Source organism: Perognathus longimembris, chromosome 2 (assembly GCF_023159225.1).
Source record: "Perognathus longimembris pacificus isolate PPM17 chromosome 2, ASM2315922v1, whole genome shotgun sequence".
NCBI classification, from domain to species: domain Eukaryota; kingdom Metazoa; phylum Chordata; class Mammalia; order Rodentia; family Heteromyidae; genus Perognathus; species Perognathus longimembris.
The window spans coordinates 3821932-3843214 of record NC_063162.1 but is presented as its reverse complement, the minus strand read 5'-3'; positions in this window follow the sequence as shown (position 1 = coordinate 3843214).

The window sequence follows — 21283 nt, the reverse complement described above, 5'->3', positions numbered from 1 at the left end:
AATTGTTACTCTTTTTTCTGCTTCTTGTTTTGTTTCTATAGTTTTGGATTTTTATTTCTAATGATGTCTTTAATTTAAAGTTTCCTTTTCTAATTTTCTGGAATAAGTATTATATTTCCTTAATTATTTTTGTGTTAAGATTGAACGTATTTTAAAACCATGGATTTTCTTCTGAATATAGCATTGGCCAAGTCCTCCAATCCTCCCTAAACTAGCATTTTACATCTTTTGAAGAACATTTTTTAAAATGTTGGTGAAGTCCAATTTATCATTTTTTCATTTTTTATGCATTAGGTTTTAAATGTCACCTTCAAGAACTCTTTGCCTAATCTAAGTTTACAAGGTTTTTTTTTAGATTTCTTCTACAAGTAATATAGGTTTTTATCTTATGTTACAGTTATGGTCTACTTCAAGTTAAGATTTGCATGTGGAATAAGAGAGGGGCTGAGGCTCACTTTTAGACAGACGGCTATGAAATTGTCTTATTTGATTTTCGAGGGGGAGAGGAGGAACTATTATCCTGTTCTTAACGAATCTCTTAGGCATTGCCATTGCACATTAGATGACTCTCTTGTGTGCGTCTCTTTCTGGGTTCTTGGGCTTAGGATCTGCCGGCCCTGTCTGAGCCCCAAGAACCGTCTGTCTCGATGCTCCGTTCCTTCGGCTTGGCTCCGATGGTGCACGTGCACCCATCCGATGCCAGAGACCCTCGGTCCACCCTGGAGCGTCCTCCTGCCCTGACTCACAGCCAGAGCCAGCCGCTGGGCCCTCCCCAGAGCTGGCCTTCCTCCACCCCAGAAGGGCACCGCATGCTTTCTGGATTCCAGCCCGTGGCCTTGCTTCCTCTGAACCTCTTTGCTTCTTTCTCTCAGGAGTCGCAGCCTGTGCTGCCTGCTGGCCAAGGTCTGGACGCCATGCCTGCGTGCATTCTCTGCCTTCCCGATTCTTCCAGACTGGAAGGCCAGCCTGGCTCCAGACTCCCCGTCACCTGCAGGGCAGGAAGTGAACCTTTGTTCTTGCATGACTGCATGACCACTGTGGTCAGTGAGTACATTCTGTGCTCACTGCTTCGTGGCCTTTGTACGCTGACTCCTGTGGAGGCCTCTGCGCCTGGCCTTGTTCTTCCCCTTGGATAACATGGCTGCCCAAGTACTTGTGAAGTGCCGCTCTCAGTTCCCACCACCTCGATTGCCGGGATGGCCGAATCAGGGGGCCACCTGGAAGGCTGGCAGCACACAGCGGTTGGAGGAGATGGGGGAAGACCCACCCACCACGTGGGCAGCTCCCGGAGTGGCTGGTGAGATCCCTCACCGCATTTTGTAGCAGAAAGCACCTGGAAAGGACCTGCATGCTCTGCACTGATAGTTAAATAGCTTTGGTGCATGCCTCCATCTTGACTCAAGTGGTCACAATGAATGACACAGCTAGCGTGAGGAACAGAGCCATATACTAGAGTTCAGTCAGCAGGATTCCAGGTGTAAATGTTTGCAAATACCGAATGGTCTTCTGGGAAGACAAGAGGGGCTGGCCATTTGCTTTGTGTCTGGAGAGCAGAGCTGGGGGACTAAGGAAGTGAGACACAGCTCTTTCAGTTTCACTTCTGGAACCTTCTGAGTCACGAATGTGTGTTCTCTTTCATACGAGCATAATGTCAACAACCATGTAACTTTACACAGGAATGGCAATTCTGTACCTATGTCACAAAACCTGAATTAGTACTTACAGGTGTACTGTGTAACATAAACTCACTGATTCAAAAATGCTTTACTCAACACCAATTAAGGTTTGTGCCATAGATGCAAACTGACTAAATCCAGCAACTTCCCTGGGGAGGAGACACATGCAGATAATTACAAAACAAGGAAATGAATATTTAAAGGAAGGTGGGAGTCAGACTCAGAGAGACAAAGGAGTTATGTTTTCTCTTGTATGTGGAACTTAGATGTAAACCTATACAGGGTTGCATACACATATACCTAAACGTGTTAATTAAACTATGGCACGCAGGGGAGGACTCCAACGGTGTAAGTTGGACATTATTTTTGGGAAAATGAACCAAACTTCTGCAGTACAGCCCTGAACTCTGCCTTCTGAGCATTCACGGTGCCAATGGCTTCTCCTTGGAGCCACGTACGTGGGGAAGCCAAGGGTCTTCTGTATGGTACAAAGGCATTCCTATGAAGAGCCATACCTGGATTAACTATTTACAGTAATCGCATCAGAACAATGGTTGTCTATGGCAGGAATAGGGGACACAAAAACACATTCAATGGATGGAAACGCCATAAGCAAAGGATGAATAGCACTAGTTTATGCCTTTGTCCTAGTTAACACATGTACTTTAGGATCTGTACAACACACATTGATGATTCATCAGTATAAACAACCCCAAAAAATCAAAACATTGTGAGGGCCTAAAGTAAAGTGGAACTATCCTATTTTTTTCTGGGCAGGTAGAAGAAGCCCCCAGCAAAAGGTCAGATCTCTCCAGTTCAGTAGGTAACCGCTGTTAGTACTTGGTTATAACTTGGAAAAAAGAAGAGGGAAGAGTATTGGAGTAGTGTGAAAATTGAAAGTCCTGGATGTATTATTCTTTCTGGTATATTCTGGAGATCAGAATAACTTGCTGACTGGCACCTCTTTGTGGGGACAGATCTTGAACAAACTTACAAAGGATGTACTGCTTCTGTAGCCAGCCAATCACTCGGGCCTGGTTTTTTTTCCCCCTATAGTTCAGTAGTTTAATAATAATGCTTTCTGTCTGTTGTTTAAATGCGAATGCTAATTTGCTACACACACACACACACACACACACACACACACACACACACACACACACACTGGTATTGCCTTCCCTTATTTATTGTCCTGAAAAGCATATGTACCTGGCCTGGGCATGAGAATTCCAACTGAACCCTTCATCGTGAGGAACACAGTCAGGTCACCCCCAGGAAACCAAGGTCGGTCACAGTCCCTCAAACACAGCGACAGACCTACAGGGACATCTGAAAAACACCACCTGGGGCGGTGTCAGATAGAAAGGAATTGCACAGCTTGGGGTAGAGCAGGTGGGGTTGCGGGCGGGGGGGGGGGGGGGGTGTAGCCTAGGCTGAGGTGTGGGGATGTAGAGAACTGGTCAATGCTAATAGGGACCTTGGACTTTAACAGAGGCGTGGAGACAGTGAAGGACCGTAGGGTAATCTAGGCCGTGAGGGCTGTCGACTTCAGAAGATGCTGGGGTTGCTGCCTAATTCCTAGAAGACTCTCTGGGGTCCCACAGGGAGGATATGACTGGGAGAGCAGAGCCATCTGCTCCTCGTGTCCCCAAAGCTGTACGCTCTGCCACAGCAGATGTCTGACAAGACGAGTCATTCCTCTCACTGTGGATCACAGTCTCTGCCTCTCCAGCCCTGCGGTGTTAACAAGCAAAACGATGCTGATCAGAGGTTTGAAATCATCTCTCCCATTATACATACATCTGCCTTTACAGCCCCCATAGCAGGCAAATCTAGAGCTGGGTGAAGTCCCTGGGCGACTCGGCCCCACCCCACCAGGGCTGTCCCTGCCCTGCCACTCAGGAGGAGCTACCTGCCCCACTGGGCCACGGGCCACAGGGCTACCTGCCATTGCCTGCTGGCCTGTCCTCTGCTCAGTTGTCATGTCCCCCCCCCCCCCACTGGGTACCTCTTGGCACCAAAAGGGACAGAGAGATGGAGACAGGCTCGGCCATGGCCGGTGGTGCTCCCAGCCCCAGGAGCAAGGAAAAGGGGCTGGCAGACACCGAAGGAGCCATGAAGCCCATCAACAACCTTCAACTGTGGTGGGGATGTAGAAGACAGAGGCAGGGAGGGGCATGGAGCCATCTTCCAGAAGCAATCGGGAGGAGGAGGTGAAGAGCCCCAGGCAGGATTTCTTTGCCACTTGAGAACTGTGCTGCAGCTGGAGCAGGCGGGCAGGGGCTCCAAGCGCAGGCGGGCAGGGCAGCTCCTCCCCACTGCCTGAGTGTGATTCCCAATGGAGCCTTCTAAACAGGGGTCTGAAATTCAGGGGTGCTGCAGTGGCAGGAGGCATGCAGACAGTGAGAGGAGAGGAGGGGGGAGGAGAGGGGGAGGGGGGAGAAGAGGGGGAGGGGGTGGGGGGGAAGGGGCCTCTAGGGTGCATGGAGGAGCTAGGCAGCAAGGAGACCTGCAGATAGGAGAGGAGGAGGTGCAGATGAGGAAACAAAGTCAGAGTGAGGACTGGGCTGGCAGGAGTTGCCAGAAGCTGAACTTGGAGGCGCCCCCCCCCCCCTTTCTCGCCTCTGAATACAGGGCCCCAGAGGCAGGTGTGTCGGGGCGGGGCAGGGCAGGAAGGCGGCCCTCAAGTCCTCCAGCTGCCTCTTAGGAAGGTAGATTATGTCCTGGAGCCGTCTGCTTGGGGGGGGGGGGGGGGCGGCTGCGGTCAGTGCCGGCCAAGGCTCTCAGTCTCTGGGTCTGAGTGTTGGCTAGCACTCTATCTCGCCCTCCCCTCCTCCCCTCTCCCCTCCCCTCCCGTTCCCTTCCTCCCTCCCTCCCTCCCTTCCTCTCCCCTTTCCCTGGAGGAGGAGGCGCCCTCCTCCTAGCCTTTCCCAGCGCTGCCAACTTCCCCGAACCCCAACCTCACCAAGTTCCTGGAGGTCCCGGGCGGGCCGAGTCGCCTCCCCCGGCCAGGGCAGGGCAGGCCGGGCAGGGCAGGAAGGACAGTGGCTTCTCCACACCGGGGCCTGGGGGCCGTCCGACAGCTTGGCACCCCGTGGGCCTGGGTCCCGGCAGAGGGGGGGGCCTGGCTAGGATTCCCCCCCGCCCCCCGAGCGTCGGCCAGGTAAGCGGCTGGGATGGCGGGGAGCGAGTGTCCCCGGCTCCGCGGGCCCCCGGGGCGGGGCGGGCGGGCTGCGCTCCCCGCGCCGGGCACCAGGCGTCGCCCCCGCTCCTCGCAGCGCCAGGACCCCGCCCCCGCCGGAGCCCCAGCCCGAGGAGCCCGAGGAGCCGGAGCGGGAGCGGGAGCCACCGAGGCTGCGGGACCCCGCGGGGCGAATTCCGGCTCCGCGGGCGGCGGCGGCGGCGGCACCCGGACCCCGCCGCTGCCTCCCGCGTCTCCACCGCCTCCCGGTGCCGGCGGGACCGCGAGCGCCCCGGGAGATGCGGAGCCGCGGCGGCGGGGCGAGCGGCGCCACAGCACCGGCCCCCCGGAGGTGAGCGAGCGGCGCGGCGCGGGCAGGGTCCGCGCGCCCGGTGGGGGGGGTGGTCCCCGAGCCCCGGGAGGGGGGTGGGGTCCGCGCGCCCCAGGGTGGCCCGGGCAGGCCGGAGGCGCCGCCCCAGCCGCCGCCAAGGGAGGGAGGGAGGGACGGAGGGAGGGAGGGACGGACGGGCCGCGCCGCGCCACCGGGTGCGTGCCGAGTCCCTGCCCGGTCCCCGCCGCCCTCGCCACGCGCCCGTGCCCGCATCGGGAGGCCGGGCACCCCCACTACCAGCCCGCCCGCCCGCCGCGCGGCCCCGTCCGGAGACCCCAGCCCAACTTGCCCACCACCTGGGCTGCTCTTGGTAAACAGGAGCAGACCGTGCGTGCGTGTGTGTGCGTGTGTGTGCGTGCGTGTGCAATTGCGCTCATGCATGTGCCCGCGCGTGTGTGTGTGTGCGTGTGTGTGCGCGCACACGCGGGGGAGAGGACGGCAAGGGCCCTGAGAAGCGATGCCAGCCGCGCTACTGCGCACCGCAAGCGTTGATAACTGGAGTCTTTCCAAAAAGTGATGGGCGGTGCACGGACTCTGCGCGCCCCCGCGGGGGGTCTTGCGGGCCCAGCGCCTCCCCATCCCCACCCCCACCCCCACCCCCAGGCAGGCAGAGGACAGACGGGAGGGGTCCATGCGGGGAGACCCCGGCATGGGTGACCCGGCAGAGCGCCCGGAGCGAGGGGCCAGCATTGCCAACCCCGGTGCTGTGCTCCGGAGGACCATCTGGGGCAGGGAGGCAGGGCCAACCACCCCCCCCACACCCCCTTCCTAGACAGTACTGACAGGGCCTGATCGCAATTCCCTCGAGGCTTGGCAGATCTTTCTAGAAAGGTTAACCGATGACACCTGCAGAAGTGTGGGGTTGCTTTGTCTTGAGTTAGAGCCACGGGCTCGGAGAGTTTCAGTCTGGGAAAGTCAAGGCAGGAAGAGCCCCCGCAGCCCTAAGCCAGTGAGTGCACCAGCCAAGGGTGCTCACCTTTCTAGACATGGCTGTGCCCGTCCTCCAGCTCTGCCCTTGACCCCTGGTGCTGGGAGGTGGATGAAGTGCTAGGGAACATAGAGGTGCGTGTGTGTTTCAGAACTGAGGCCCAGAGCCGAGAGCGCAGGGCATGGCGGGGTGCTAGGGCCGCCAGGCCTCCACCCTGGGTGCTCAGCCTTGGTGGTGTGGACAGAGCCCCGAGTGTAAGGGAGTGGTGGGGGGGGGCAGGGTTCTGCTGGCGCCGGCCCCGGGCTGTGAGGGGCGGAAGGCCAGGTGTTGAGGAGGAACAGACCCGCGAGGCGAGGGTGCACGGTGAGGAAGGGCCGGCCGCAGCCTTCCCAGCCTCGGCCCGGCTCCCGAACGTGACCACAGGGCTCCGGCCTTTGTCCTTGGGGTTAGTGCGGCGGCGGCGGCGTGTGAATCAGGACTCCAGCTCCCCCCCTGCCCCCAATAGGTTTTCCTGTGCACATCACTAAGAGCTGTGTCTGTGTAAAAGCCGGGACTCTGGAAGGATCTGGATGGTTTCGATTTAATAACAGCCCTCCCTCACCATCACCAACCCCCCCCCCCACCGTGGAGAAGGTGGGTGAGAGAGTCGGGTCTGTGTGCTACTTCCGGGGGTCCTGTGGAGCGCCCCGTGAGTACTGAGCCGTGTACTCATCTTCAGCCGTCCCCCAAACCGGCTTCTCGCTTCGTCAGAGGCACTCTGGGACCAGAGGTGTCCCCAGGTCAGCACCTTCACCCCCAAAGGAAGCCGGGAGGAGCCCAAAGCTCTGTGTCCTAGGGGTGCCCTCCACCCTCCAGGGACTCCTGTGTGCGGATCGCCAGCCCCCGAGAGGGGAGGCGCCCAGGAGGGATGGAAGCGCGGACATCCACCCCAAGTGGCCCAAATGTGGCGCTCCCCCGATTATGCTGCAGTGGGTCTACCCGGCCCTCGCTGTCAGCATCCTCCCTGCCGGCCAGAGGACCATGTGTGGCTCTCGCCATTCCTCTACCGTCCTCGTGCCCAGCTCCCCAGCTCCTACTTCTCCCGAGACACCAACCACCCGTGCCACGCACACCCTGTGTCCAAAATCAAGCCTGCAGTCCCTCTCCTCCGCTTCCCCGGGGCCTTCTTCATCCAGAGCCGCCTTGCTTTGAAGGGTAGGCGGGACTGGAGCTTCCCGGGGGACGGTAGCTGGCCCTGGCTCCGTGGGCGAGTCTCCCAGTGGCACAGGGGCTTGCGTGGAGGAGCTGTGGTTTCAGTGGGTGTCAGGCATGGGCAGGGGGCAGCCACACATGTCCGATGGCGTCGGGAGAGATGGGAACAGCCCGTCCGTTGTTATTCTTACAAGAACGCTGAGCACACTGCTGGCGCAGAGTGACCCCGGGTGACCTCCTGGGGAGGCAGGTTCGGAATGCGCTCCTCCGTTCCCATCAGTGACACATTGTTTTCATTTAGGATGCCTCAGAGACATACATCTGCCCGCAAAGTGGAGTGGGTGAGCTCTGTCCATCCCCACCCAGCACCTTGCCCACTGGGGCAGAGACTGGCCATCCTGATCCTCGGTTATCACTAGGAAAGATGTCTGCGAGTTCTAGGCTGCTCTCTCCCAGGGAGCCATGGCCTTGTCTTCCCCAACTGCCTCTCTCTGCCCATATTTTTCATTTTCAGACAATGGAGCCCTCTGAGCCTCCTGCGAGGCTCCCTCCTCTCTCCTCTTTGTCACAGGGACTCCTATCCACACTTCGAGACCCAACTCAAATGCTTCAGTGCCCCTTAAGTCTTCCCGGGCTCTCTCACTCTGTGACCTCCCGGTTCCGTGAAAGGCTATCTGTGCCTACTGTAAAATACAATCTGGACTCTGTTTTGGGTTTCATTTGCTTTGTATTTCCTCCACCCAGCAGTCAGTGGAGGGTGTGTCTCTGACAGCCTGGACTTTGGGGTTGGGCATGGGTTCAAATCCTGGCCGGGGAGTGACCTTGGCCTCCAAGTTCGGCTTCGGTGTTCTCTCCTCTAATGCGGGACTTGGTATCTCTGCTTCGGTTGGCTGCCGTGGGGAGTGGGTGGGGCACACGATGTAGTACATAATTACAAGTCATGTAACCGACACCCGGAAAACGGTGGCTGCTGTTCCTGCAGGGGAACAGCCCCCCCAGTGCTGCACACGGCACACGTTAAAAACCCCGCGAGGTTCCGGTGAACGAGCAACGCGCAAGCCCGTGGAAAGGCAGATGCTGCGGTCGTGTGTCGTCCAGACGGGCCGTCGAATCCGCAGGGCGGGATGTGCTAACTGGCTTGGATTCCGCATGATGATCCGAATCACTGGGCAGCATTTGCCCGCGTCAATCTTTTGTCTCATAGTGCTGACCCCGAGCTGTGTCCCGTGGTGGAATCTGTTCCCAGCATGCCCCGTCGGCTCCAGTGCCGCTGGTCGGTGAGGCAGAAATACGGCGTGCTCTGCACATTCACCTGGGTTCACGGCCTGAAGCAAACCGGGCCGGGTGTGAGGCGGGACAGGCGCGTGCCCACCTCTGCCTGGCACGGGAGCTGTGCACGGAAGCAGGGTGGGAGAGCGGCGTCCAGCACGGAGCATAACGCTGCGATCTATGAGGACCCCAGACCTCAGCGCTTTACCTTGCTTCCTTCCTCCCGAAGAGAGGCTCCGGTGCCTCATCTCTGCCTTCCTGGCTCTGGTATTTGGCCAGATTCCACCTGCCCCTGGGGCAGGGAGGGCTGAGCACGCCGTGCAGTTTGACCTGGGGCCGGCGCCGGCCTAGCAGCTTAGCCGAGGGGCTGCTGTCCTCTGTGCTCTAGGTGTCAGCTCCGGGGAGAGTGTTCACGGCCCCTGGGCTCCCTGGGCAGGTGTGTGAGGACCGTGCACGCGCCATTTGTTTTAGGGACGGATCCAGACATGGTACCCGGTTATCTTGGAAGGTGTGTGAAGGTCTCATGATGTTGTCACTTGCATTTGTCCCCCTGTGAAACCAGAATGCTGACCGACACTTTTAGAGGGTAGAGAGTCTTGATAAGCACATGACGGGGGTGGGCTGTGTGTCAAGCCACTACCCGTCCCCCCATGTGTAGGGGAGTGGGGTGGGGGTACTGCCGCAGGGCGTGGGCTGGGAGAGTCCTCCTTTGGGGGTTCCACACAGCCTCCTTTCCTTCTTCTAGTCCTGGCTTCTGTTCCCTCGATCTCACCTCCCAGGGCCGCCCCGTCCAGGTGTTCCGCGCATGGAGTTTTGATGTGGCCCGAGCCTGTGGGATCTCCCTGGCTCTGGCTCTCTGCCAGGCCCATTGTCTCCCCTTCAGCTACAGAAGTACTTCAAAGGGCTCAGCCAGGCTTCTGGAATAAAAACTCCTCATGTCATCAGCACAACAAATAAACACATCCTTTATATTTATTCCCAGTGAAATGGGGACCAAATGGAGTATTTTTAAAGGGAAAGCACATGTATTTGAAGAGATCTTTTCACTACAATAAAGAGTTTTAGTCTGGTCTATCACTGAGAGGTAAGAAAGAGAAGAGGACACATTCTGACTCCTCAAAGCAAAGGTAAACTTGGTGAGGAGAAGGGAAACTGAACTGAAAATTGACCTTTGGCTGTGGGATGAAATCTTACGGGCTTAGGGCCAGTGCGTGGATGCTAGGGTTTCCTGGGTAAAGAAGAGGAATTGATAGGAAGCCTTGCTTAGACCCCAGGCCTACATCTTGGTAAAAGTGACTGGTCCCCGACCTTGTTTCCCCGGATGCCTGGCTGTCTTGTCTCAAGGCCCTGGGGCTCAGGGCACTGTCTGAAGTATGCAGGGGAGGAGAGGCCGGGCGAAGATGACAGGCATTGCGGGGGGGGGGGGGGGGTGCCTGTCCAGGTAGGAGACAGAGCTCCCTCGGCCACGATTGGTCTGGCTGGGGAGCGGCCCCATGGCGCAGACAGAGCTGTGCTGCCGAGGGGAGGCGACCAAGGCCCGGTGCGAAGGACAAGCACGTTGGGACAGGACTGGGGTCAGGTTGAGGTCCGCACTGCTGTGACCGCGGGCCGGGCGGGAGACCGGCTCCGTGTGTGGAGGACACGCGTGTGCAGAGGACACGCGTGTGCAGAGGTGCCGCAGGTGGTGCGGGGCCCGTGCTCTGAGCGGAGGCTAGACGTGAGATCTGCGCTCCTTTCTTCTCCGTCCAGAGAGGGCGGCCTTCGGAGCAGACACTCGGGCCCCCGTTCTGATGCCCAGCCGTTGGGCGCCCCTCCCACCCTGTCCCCAGCTCGCACACCTGAGTAATTTGTTTGAAATTCTTGTGGCAAATGCTTTTGATTTTGTTCAGCACGGGTGGAAATTCTTCGGGAAGGATGGTGTCTCCTCCCAACACCGACCTGAGAGTGCTCCCAGAGTGCACTGGGGAGGGGACAGGAGGGAGAGGAGGGCAGGGCGGGGCCCGGGCTCGGAGGACACCAGCAGTCAGAATTGCTTATACCAGTTTCCCCAGCACCAGCCCACTCGATACAGAGCATGCTTTGAGTCCTGCCTCAGTGGCCCTGGGCCTCTTCCAGACTCCAGAGGACCTGCAGGGACCTTCCCATCTGGGTCCCAGACTCCAGAGCACCTGCAGGGACCTTCCCATCTGGGTCCCAGACTCCAGAGCACCTGCAGGGACCTTCCCCATGAGGTTCCAGACACCAGAGGACCTGCAGAGACCTTCCCACCTGGGTCCCAGACTCCAGAGGGACCTGGAGAGACCTTCCCCATTGGGTTCCAGCGCAGGCACTTCCTGATGCTATTCCACTCATTCTTCTACAGTGAGCCTCCTGTCACCCCTGTTCTAATACAGCAGGAGAGGGGAGACCGAAGCAGACAGAGATGCCGAGACGAAGACGAGACAGAGACAGAGGCAGAGGAAAGAGACTGAGGCAGAGACAGGAGAGATATGAAAGAGAGAAGAATGACTGACAGAGAAAGAGGAGAGAGAGGAGAGGGAGGGTGGGTAGGAGAGGGCAATGGTGAGGGAAAAACAGAGAAAAGACCGAGAGAACCAGAGAGCCAGAGCTGAGAGAGAGAGAGAGAGAGAGAGAGAGAGAGAGGAGTCTTAGGAGCTGAGCCCCCATCGCCCTCTCTTGCTGGCCCACGAGGCCCGTGCAGTGTACCCTCTCTGTCAGCTGGGAATGTGAACATTGTGTCCCAGGCACACATGGGCGGGAGATAAGGACCGGGGTGTGCCTGGGACAGTTCCAGAGAGCATGGTGACAGGTGACATGCTTGCGTCAGGCACAGAATTCTGTCCCAAGCACCCTGGCCTCTGAGGCACGGTTCTCTCACAACTACAGGGAAGGAAATCAGCAGCAATCAGTAAAAAGCTGAACTATTTATGTCCTTTTACCACATTCATGGATTGACAGTAACTCCGTCTGAGCCAGCAGAATGGTGCTTTAGGGTACTTCAGTGAACAAGTAACATTTGCGAATGCTTTATTCCACAGAGACTAAGACATCCTAGCTTCTTAGATAAGCAAACGTCCTTTTCAGTCCGGGTTGAACTGTGAAGTCATCTAACCCCAAAGAAACTTTTATTACCAGTCTGTTATTACAAATCATCTCAAAGCTTGCATTGTGTGTAGTCAGATTATTCCTTGCAATTAATTTATCTTATCCATATATGGTATTTGTGGTCCTGAAAACAGCTAGCTAGACTCACTGCAGGACTGGAGAGGAAGTGCTTAAAGACGGGCCATGGGAGCTTCCAGCTGACTCGGCATTCTTTATCCTATGCTCCTAGCAGCCCTTGATCAAGGGCCTCCGTAATTCAATCAATTGCTTTTTTTTTTTTTGCAAGGCTCAGCTTAAGTTCAGTCAACTATTGGTGATGTTATCCGCCTATGCATTTAAATTCCTCTAAGCAAAGCTCTGATTTGAGCCAATGTAATAGGAAAGTGCAAGAGCCAGAAATGTAATAATTTGGTACTGTGTTGAGCCAAGCTAGGCCTGTGCTGATCAAGCCAGCATGACTCTTTCAAAGGATCTTTCTTGGTTTTCATCAGCTGGGAAGAATGAGAGGCTGGAAGAGCATGCGGGAGAGCCAAGCGAGCATCGGAAGTCCTGATTGAGCGCCGAGAGTGTGGACACGCGCACACACACACACACACACACACACACACACACACACACACACCGAGCTCAGCACTGGGGTCCTCCACAAGAGGCATCTTCGTATCACCCTGGGGGGCTCGAGCCTCTTGCAGAGAGTGACAGATGTCACGTGGGCCACCACAAAGGCGGGGCAGAGAAGGCAGGGCGGGGTGTGGAATGGGGCCCAAGAGGGCATCGCCTCAGGAGCAGACTTGAATGTTTTCTTCCTGCCAAGAGGGCTAGAACATTCCAGACAGGGGAGCTTCTATAGGTGTGCCCTGCAGTGAGCAGTAGCCCATCCCGCCAGGTAGCCGAGCGTGCTGGAGTCCAGGGCGGCGAGGGAGGAGAGGTGGAACGGAACGCTTCCTGCTTGCTGGCTCTGTGTGCGGGACTCGCCTTTCCCAGTCAGTGGAGATCATGGCCCTGTGGAGACTAAGGAGATTCTGCCTGGCTCTGTGTGTGTGTGTGTGTGTGTGTGTGTGTGTGTGTGTGTGTGTGTGTGTGTGCGCGCGCCAGGTTCAGCAGAGGCTCGCCTGACCCCGCCCCCCCAGCCCGGAGCCTGCGTGGTTCAGGAGGTGCCGGTGGGCAGGGTTTGTTTGTCCTGTCCAGTAAGCGCCCTTCGTGCTTACAGTTTCCATCCGAGGCCGGGTTGCCGCGGACGCTCCTCAGGATCCGATAGGACTCCCAGTCCATTGACCCAGGGGGATCTTTTCGTGACCACGGTCACCTCGGGGATGCCAGCACACGAGAAGGCCCAGGTCACCCTGTTCCCCCTCGAAAAGCCACTAGGAGTGGATTCCTGGAGCTGCGCATGGAGCAGCCTGGGAGTCGCCCCCTGCGCCCCGCGACACCCACACCTGTTGTGGAAGGGCTTCCCACGCTCCCCATGGCCTCTGAACATGGGAGACTCCTCTGTGGAAGCCGCGAAGGGTGGGAGTGGGACTGGCAGGGCCAGGGAGGGGCTCCAGCCCGCCGGCCCCCTGCAGGGGCAGAGGAGGCATCCCAGACTGCAGGAGGGAGAGACAGGAGGGAACCCACCAGGAAGAGGTTTGGGCCCTTGTGCACTGTGGATGTCTGTTTCTTAAGGAGCGGGAAAGATGTGGTTTTTGAAAGGCGAAGGCACTGGCTCCGCCAGGAAAATCAAGGAGGACCTTCTGAGAGGGAGAGAGGATACTGCCTGGGGGCTCCAAGGGCTGGAAGACCTCTTAACAGCCAGAAACAACAGTGGCCCCCACAGTGCATGAAGGATTCACTTTAAAAAATCCTCTGACAAATCCAGCCTTGCCTAAACGCCTGCCCTTCTGAGTGGGGAAGTTCGGCATACATTCGTCTTCACCTTTAAACTCAGGAATGCAGACTCATCACATACCAAAGGGTCAGCCCCAAAGAGCATTGTCCTCAATTATTTTCTAAAAGGCTTTTATTCATTTCTAATTATTTTCTCAATAAATTCCTCATCTCTCTGAACCCAAGGTTTCTGGAGAACCTTGTTCATCCATCACCAGAGTCGATTTCTGCCTTTTGCTGAGGATATTCTTGTAGGTGGGGTGACGTTTGCCCCTCTCCCTGCTTAGAGCCGGTCACCGGCTGTAAATGAGGGAAACAGAAACGAGGGTGTCCCTGGACCCCACAGTGTGCCGCAGGCCCCCGGGGCTTGAGTGTCACTTTCCTGCCCTGCCCCTGTCCGGTGGGTTGCTCATCAGGCCCCCTCCGTATGGCTTGATGCTGCGGGGTCTCAGGAAATGGGAGCCCCTCCTCTGCACCCAGCAAGAGAGCCCAGGCTATTTGTCTGCCAGGACGGAAGTGCCTTCCAACCTTGAGCAGGACCTGAAGGTGAGAAGCCATTGCTTCTCCGCAAGCTGCTCAGCCTAAGCGAGGCTTGGCCTGGTCCTGGAGGTGTGGTTTCCACCAGCAAATTGCATCCAGGAGGAATTTCAGAAGGCAGGGTAGTGTGTGCGCAGTGTGTATGTGCCTGACACTGCACGCTTTTGTTTAGCAAATGATTTATTGTTTGTTACATTCAAATGCGCATCCTGAATGGCTGGGCACAAATCAGGGCCATAGACCCTGGTTGTCTTGCTTAGCCTTGGCTTCCTTTCTCTTTTGAAGGTAGTAGTGACTGGGGGAGGTAGGAGCAGGGCTTTCTACTGTGGCTTGGACGTGGGAGCCCTCGGCTCAGTGGGCTGTGGGCTGGGTTCATGTTTAGGTGGGCAGGTACCGGGAGCAGCCGCAGCAATGTGACTGGCTCTCCGTCATGGCTGGAACGGTGTTGGGTGGAAATTGCATGAACGTGGGATTGTCGGAGGCTGAGCTGACCATGAGGAAGTGGAGCTGATCGCTGGTGACCTTACAGGAGGCACTGGTCAAGGCCAGAGAACCTCCTCGAGCCCTGGGTCTCACCAGGAAGGTGAGAAGCATCTTGCAGATCAGGTCTCACTGAGGGCCCGCTTTCTGCTCCAGCTCCCCTCCCGCAGCCAGGGAGCTGGGGGGGGGGGGCATGGCTGCCCACGTGGCCCTGCACCACCCCTATCCTGCCAATCTGTTTGGAGGGAGGACTCGACCGCATGTCTAACTAAGCCAGGGCCCCTGAGGTGCCTGGTGTAGGACAATGGAGGAAAGGGCCGGACACGGGAACAGAGGGAGAGGAGGGAATCTTCTTGTGAGGGACCACCACCTCCCAAGAGCACACCCCCGAAAGCCTAAAGCCCTCTCACAAGATTGTGCCCCGAGGCCTGGTGGCGGCGGGAGAGGGGCTCCCCCGAGGGACTGGCGGCTCACCACGATGAGCGTCTTCCCTTGGCTCGGACAGGGTGCTTGACGGGACGGTCCATTTCAGAGTTGCTCTTTAAAAGAAGACCCCTGAGGAAAGACAGAGCCTACAGGGAAGGCACAGGCTGGCCGTGGTACGGCGGTCAGCTGGGTGACAGAGCAGCTCCAGGAGCCGTCGCGTCCTTCCATTCAGTCTTGGCTCGCTCCTGTTCCTCTACGACGCGTGAGGACGCCAGTGGTGGCTCCAGCCACTGGGCCTCTCCCGTCCTTTGCCCCAGGAGCCTTCTTCTGGAACCCACCTCCTTCCTGTGTCTTTCACCCCCCGGGTGCCATGCGGGGCCCTGCCCTGAAAGGCTGACGTGTGGCGCTCAGCCTTGCGCCCAGGCCCTGCGCGGTGTCTCTGGGACTCGTGGTGGGCGGCTGTGAGGCCCTTGGGTCACCCTCACAGACCCGAGGCCTCCCGTGTCCAGGCGCCGCGAGGCTCCTCTTCCCGGAGATCCAGAGCCACGGGGTTCGTTCTGGGGCTGGTTTCTACTCCGGCATTGCCTGGGCGGCTGCCCCACCGTGCTGCTCCGACCCCCAGCCGGCGCCCACGAGAAGGCATTTCTGGGCTTCGCGTGAACGTGCTCCACCGGGCTTGCGTGTGTGTGTGTGTGCTCCTGCCGGGCTGCCCAGAGAGCAGGCTGACCCAGCCCAGGGCTGACCCAGACGGGGTCTGGTGGCTCCGGGAGAGAGGGCACTCGAGCTGGCACACGGGCGGGCATGCCATTCCTTTGAAGTGAGTAACAGCAAAGCAAGTCCGAAAAAATGTCTGGTGTTTTCTCCCTGGTATTGCCCAACATGGCCTTTCTCATGGGAAGAAGGACCCAGGGGCAAGTCTTCCTGGAACTGGGTGCCACCCCACCCCAGTGGGCACAGGGCTGAGGGGGTGTGGAAGCCCCCCAACTTAGGCTGCAGCAACCAGTCCTCTCTCCAGCTAAGTGCTACGAGTCTGGGAGGAGTCCACCGTGGAATGCTCTTCCCCGTTAGTTGCCCCTGGTGTGAAAGTCATTTTGAATCAGTTTCAAGGGCTCCATGGAGAGTTTTTGCTTTGAGAAAAATGCTATCAAGATAGCCTAGTGTTGCAGATTCCATCGTTCTGTGCGTGTGTGTGTGTGTGTGTGTGTGTGTGTGTGTGTGTGTGTGTAGGAGCCCATACGCACACATTTTATTTCCGAGTGTCGCTGTCAGGATCTCGGATGGGTCTGAACCCGGCGTTCATGTTCAGGAGGGGGCTCTGGCTCCCAGTGCTCACGTCACAGCACCCGATTTCCGACGTAGCCGGTGAACCCCACATGGCATCCGAGCAGACCCGGCGGTGACGTGAGTGCCGACAGTGCCGTGGGTGCCATGGGGTGCGGCAGAAGACATCTCTAGGAAACTGAGCATCTGAACAGACGAAAGGGAGACAACCTGTGTGTGAAGCAGCGCTATCCAGTTCCTGCTCTGGGGTCGCAGGCGTGAGCGCCCTTCAGGAAGGGCGGGGAAGGCGGCACGCCGACCCCCAGACCACAGGGACCTCACGCAGGTCACTGTCCTCTCAGCGTAGCCAGCGATCCAAGTTCACACACACACACACACACACACACACACACACACACACCCCTACCAGGACTGGTTGGATGAATGCTCCGGAAACTCTACCTGGTTACAGGACACAGAGACTGCGCGGGCCCAGATAATGTGGCCCTTTAAACCTTGGAAATTCCCAGTCGTGTGTCCTTTTAGAATCTGGACGTCACGGAGCACTGCGCATCGGTGAACTCACTACACCGAGGAAGAACAGGAACCCGACTGACGGCTACGGAGCCGTTCTCGGGCCGACGGTACAGCGGGAGCGCAGGGCTCAGAGCCAGAGTAGAAATCAGCAGCCGGAGCCTCAGGCGAGGCCTGGCCGGCCCGCAGCGGCCCGGGGCCCGTGCGCGTCGCGGCGTGGCCTCTCTCGGGCCTCCCGCAGCGACCCGGGGCCAGGGCACTGCCCGCCCTGACAGGCCCAGCTCTTGGGCAGGAGCGATTGTTGGGCGGTGTGTGCTCCTACCTGCCCACCGTGGGGGGGGGGGGGGGAAACGTGTGGACGGTGTGGGAGGGGAGGAGGGCCGTGTGCCTGGCAGCCGGGCTCTTGGAGCTGCTGATGGTTTCTCAGACTAGGAAGAAGATTTAGGCTGCAGAACCTCGCTCTGTCTGTTCTGCACTGAGCTTAAGCATGGCTTGAGCGGTAATCTAGCTAGTACTACAGTATTCACCTATTAAGTCATGTCTTCTGCGCATTGGCTCAACCTCACACCTGTGTGTGTGTGTGTGTGTGTGTCTGTCTGTCTGTCTGTCTGTCTGTGTAGATATGTAGATATGCTCCCACATGTACCCAGGTACTAGGGCCTAGGCGCCGTCCCTTAGCTTTTTCACTGACAGCCGGTGCTCACCCCCTTGAGTCACGACTTTACTTCTGGCTTTTTGCTGGCTACTTGGAGATAATAGTCTCACTGATTTGAACTGGTTTGGAACCACATCCTTAGACCTCAGCTCCTAAGTAGCTGGGATTAAAGACATGAGCCTCAGTGCCCAGCCATAATAGGTTGTAGTGACAGATAACCCTTTTGTAAAAGAGCTAATCCTTTTACAGGATAAATACCTCTTAGCTAACTTTTTTTTCCCCCCCTCAAAGATCTGGACTGTATAGATTGTGTTTTCTTAAGGTGAGACAGGCTCTCCTTTCTTCCAAGGTGGAGCTGTTTAACAAGTATAGACAATCACGGCAGTGTCTCATGCTGAGTGAAAACCCCGTTGTTTCCATTTCCCTCCACAGCAACTGACTATCTTCTTGAAGAAAGTACAGGTTGTTAAAACTTTTAAGAAGCTTGGCTTTCTTTTATACTGTTATCTGCTAGGCTGCCTGAATGCCAGCCTCTTTAAGAACTAAGAATGGCAATGATTGAATGGGTGAAGAAGCAGGAGTTTTTAATTGTTGTACAAAGGAAGTCACACTTGGAGAATTTGCCTTCCACAAGAACGTTTTTGTTGGTTTTTTTTTTTTTTCCTGTAAAGAGCTTTCAAGCTATATATAGCAGAGATGTTTTGTTCAGTTTCCTAGAGTTGATTTTGCCCTTCCTCGATATCAGGGTACCGGGAAAGCAGGCTGGAAGGCAGCTGCTGTGGGCCAGCCCGGGACAGTTAGACTCCATCACACAAGTACCAGCCAGCGGCTGTGTGCCCCCAAATAGTCCTGGGGTGACTAGCAGAGAGGAGGACCCGCAGATGAGGAGCTGGACAGGACACCAGCTGGGGCGCAGATGCCGCCACCCAGGAGGACAGGGGAGGAGGGAGGGAGACCCAGTGGGAGGGGCCGGGCTGCTTGAATGCACAGTGACTGTGACAGGCAGGGTCCCCCCCCACCTGAGCGGGGTCCCCAGCACCTCAGGTTGGACAGGCTCGGCCTCGTCCTTGACAGGCTGGCGGATCGATGCTAGGCGAAACCCCGATGCACATCCGCAGGGCTGTTCAGAATCCGGCTCGCGTGGCGGGGCGCCACGTCGGAGCGGGCCCGGGGCCTGGTTGAGTATTTTCGTGTTGCATTTATTGGATGTAAGAGGTGAGAAGATTCGATGGCTAGAGAAACGGGCGCTTCCAGGACGGTGAGCCTCCCGCGGGGGTTCGTAGGCCAGAGGGTAGCAGAGCGGGCACGCGAGGCCGGGTTCTCAGTTCCAGACCTGGTGACACAGGTGACAGGCGCAGAGCGCCGGCGCAGAGCGGCCCTCCGGGAGTGCCCAGGCTCTGGGGAGCCGCCTCCCGGAACCCAACCAGGACTCACGGATGCCCCGCCTTCCCACACCACGTGGCCGAGGACACGCAACACCCGCTGATTCCAGTGGCCTGTGCTCCTTGCTTATTCCAGAAAACACAGATCGCGCTGGTTTCGGGACACGGAGTGAATTACTTTTCTGAGTTGATTGTACTTCCAATACAGACAGACAGACAGACAGACAGAGGATCCCTGTTTAACTACTGCCTTCCCATGGAATCTTTATTGTTTATTATTGCTGCATGCAGTGATTTCCAGCTTTTAGATTCATCCCTTTTAAAAGCGTGTAGGAGTGCCAGTCCTGGGGCTTGAACTCCGACCCGGGTGCTGTCTCTGAGTTTTTTCCCACTCAAGGCCAGTGCTTTACCACTTGAGCCCCAGCTCTACTTCTGGCTCTTTGGTGATCGATTGGAGATAGGAGTCTCTCATGGACTGTCTTGCCTGGGCTGGCTATGAACCTTGCTCCTCAGAACGCATCCTTCTGAGTAGTTAGGATTGCAGACATGAATGATGGGTGCTGGGCTGCCGTCTTTATTTGATCAAGAATGGAGGTACCACTCAGAGAGCTGTTAGAGGGAATACTGACTCCCAGCACCGGCCATCCTGACTGGGCCTTCTCCTCCAGAGTCATAAACCTCACCGGCAGCAGCTTTCTGATTTCTAGGTAAGGCAAAACTCTAAAGAAGTTGAGTTTGAATGAATCCCAAGCCTCCTTGCTTCCCCATCTCTCATTTGCGTGTCCAGCTCGTCTCAGGCAGCACCTGAAGACATCTGTGAACATCTTTAATTCTTCCCGGGTCTGCTCCGTTTCTCCAGCCATCTCGCAGCCCAGTTCTAGCCTGCTCCCCGCTTCGGTCAATCTTTGCTATTGACAAGCCTGGGTTGGCTTGCTTACAGCTTGGAATTTCTGAGCAGGAAGGAAATGGTAGAAAGTGAAACGCAGATGTGGCAATTCTGTGAGTTTTCCGATATAGACACGTGATCATTGGTTAGTATTGATCTGTCCTTCCTTCTTCTGGAGAGTCTGGAGCCAAAACCCATTTCCTCTTTTCTCATGTCATTAATGGTTTTTCTCTGCTCTCGGAGAGCCCTCTCCTCTGGCTCTGAGGCCGGTTCACCGCACTGGGGCAGACGGGGGTGGGGGGGTGGGGGGGCTGTCCCTAGTGCTGAGGGCAGCGGCGACGTGGCGGGAGTCAAGAAAGAACAAGTGTCTTTCTGTGGGCATACACTGGGAGTTGCACGCTTGAAGGTAAGCATGCGTTTGGAATACCATTTTGGAAAGCACAAGGTTTGGTAGATGACAGCTGTGTTGGTGACTCACATGAAAATACTTGACCCTTCAGTTTTATGTCATTCTTAGTGGTTCTGGTGTTTGAATTAAGTCTCTACTTATTACGCTGGCTGCTTGCTGATACTCTACCACTTTAGTCATGCCTCTAGGCTCGCTTTTTGTTGGTTATGTTGCAGATGGAGTCTCACAGCCTTTCATGCCTGGGCTGGTTTCAAACCACAATCCTCCAGATCTCATTCTCCCGAGTAGCTAGGACTATAGGCGTAAGGTGCAGATATCCAGCTCTTAGCCCAACTTTCACAGCCGAACAGCACAGTGAGAAAATATTTCATATGTTAAGGCGGTGGTAAATGAGCCTTTCACAGTGGAAAAGAAATTCACTGTGGATTTATGTGGAGTGACATGTTTGTTAAACACAGAGTTGTTGTGTATAGATTTATGGGTTCAATTTTGTCAAAACCTCATTAGTTGTATGCCCAATCATACCTCTGACTATACTCAGCTCCTTTTAAGTTCCACATGTGCTACTTTATTTTAAAGCAAAATTAAATCTTGAGCTGTCTATTTTCAACCTTAAGCCATTTTATTTGGAAGTGAGGAGTTTAGCATGCGTGGTGAAATTAGGAGGTTCTTTGTATTATTGCTTGCAGTAATTTAGTTCTGTCAACTAATTTTTCAGGTTAATTTCTTCTGTGATGTATGCTGTGTAAGTAATGAACGCATAAGTCCCTTTACACATCTAAATGGTTATAGAACGCTTAATAGTAATGTGACAAAGAATTACTTGGAAATATGAGCATAGCAAGTAGGTAAAAGTGAATTTTTAGAGACTAGAAAAATATGTGCATATATGTATATATAGAGAGATACATACATATGTGTGTATTGCATATATATTGCAGTTACTTATCAAATGTCTACATGGACTGAAGCTTGGAGATAGAAAGATCTGTCTGGGCACCAGTGGGTCATACGTATAATCATAGCTACTCAGGAGGTTGAGGTCCGAGGATGGTGATTCAAAGCCAGCCTAACCCAGGAGTGGAGCTGTGGCTCTAAGTGGTAGAG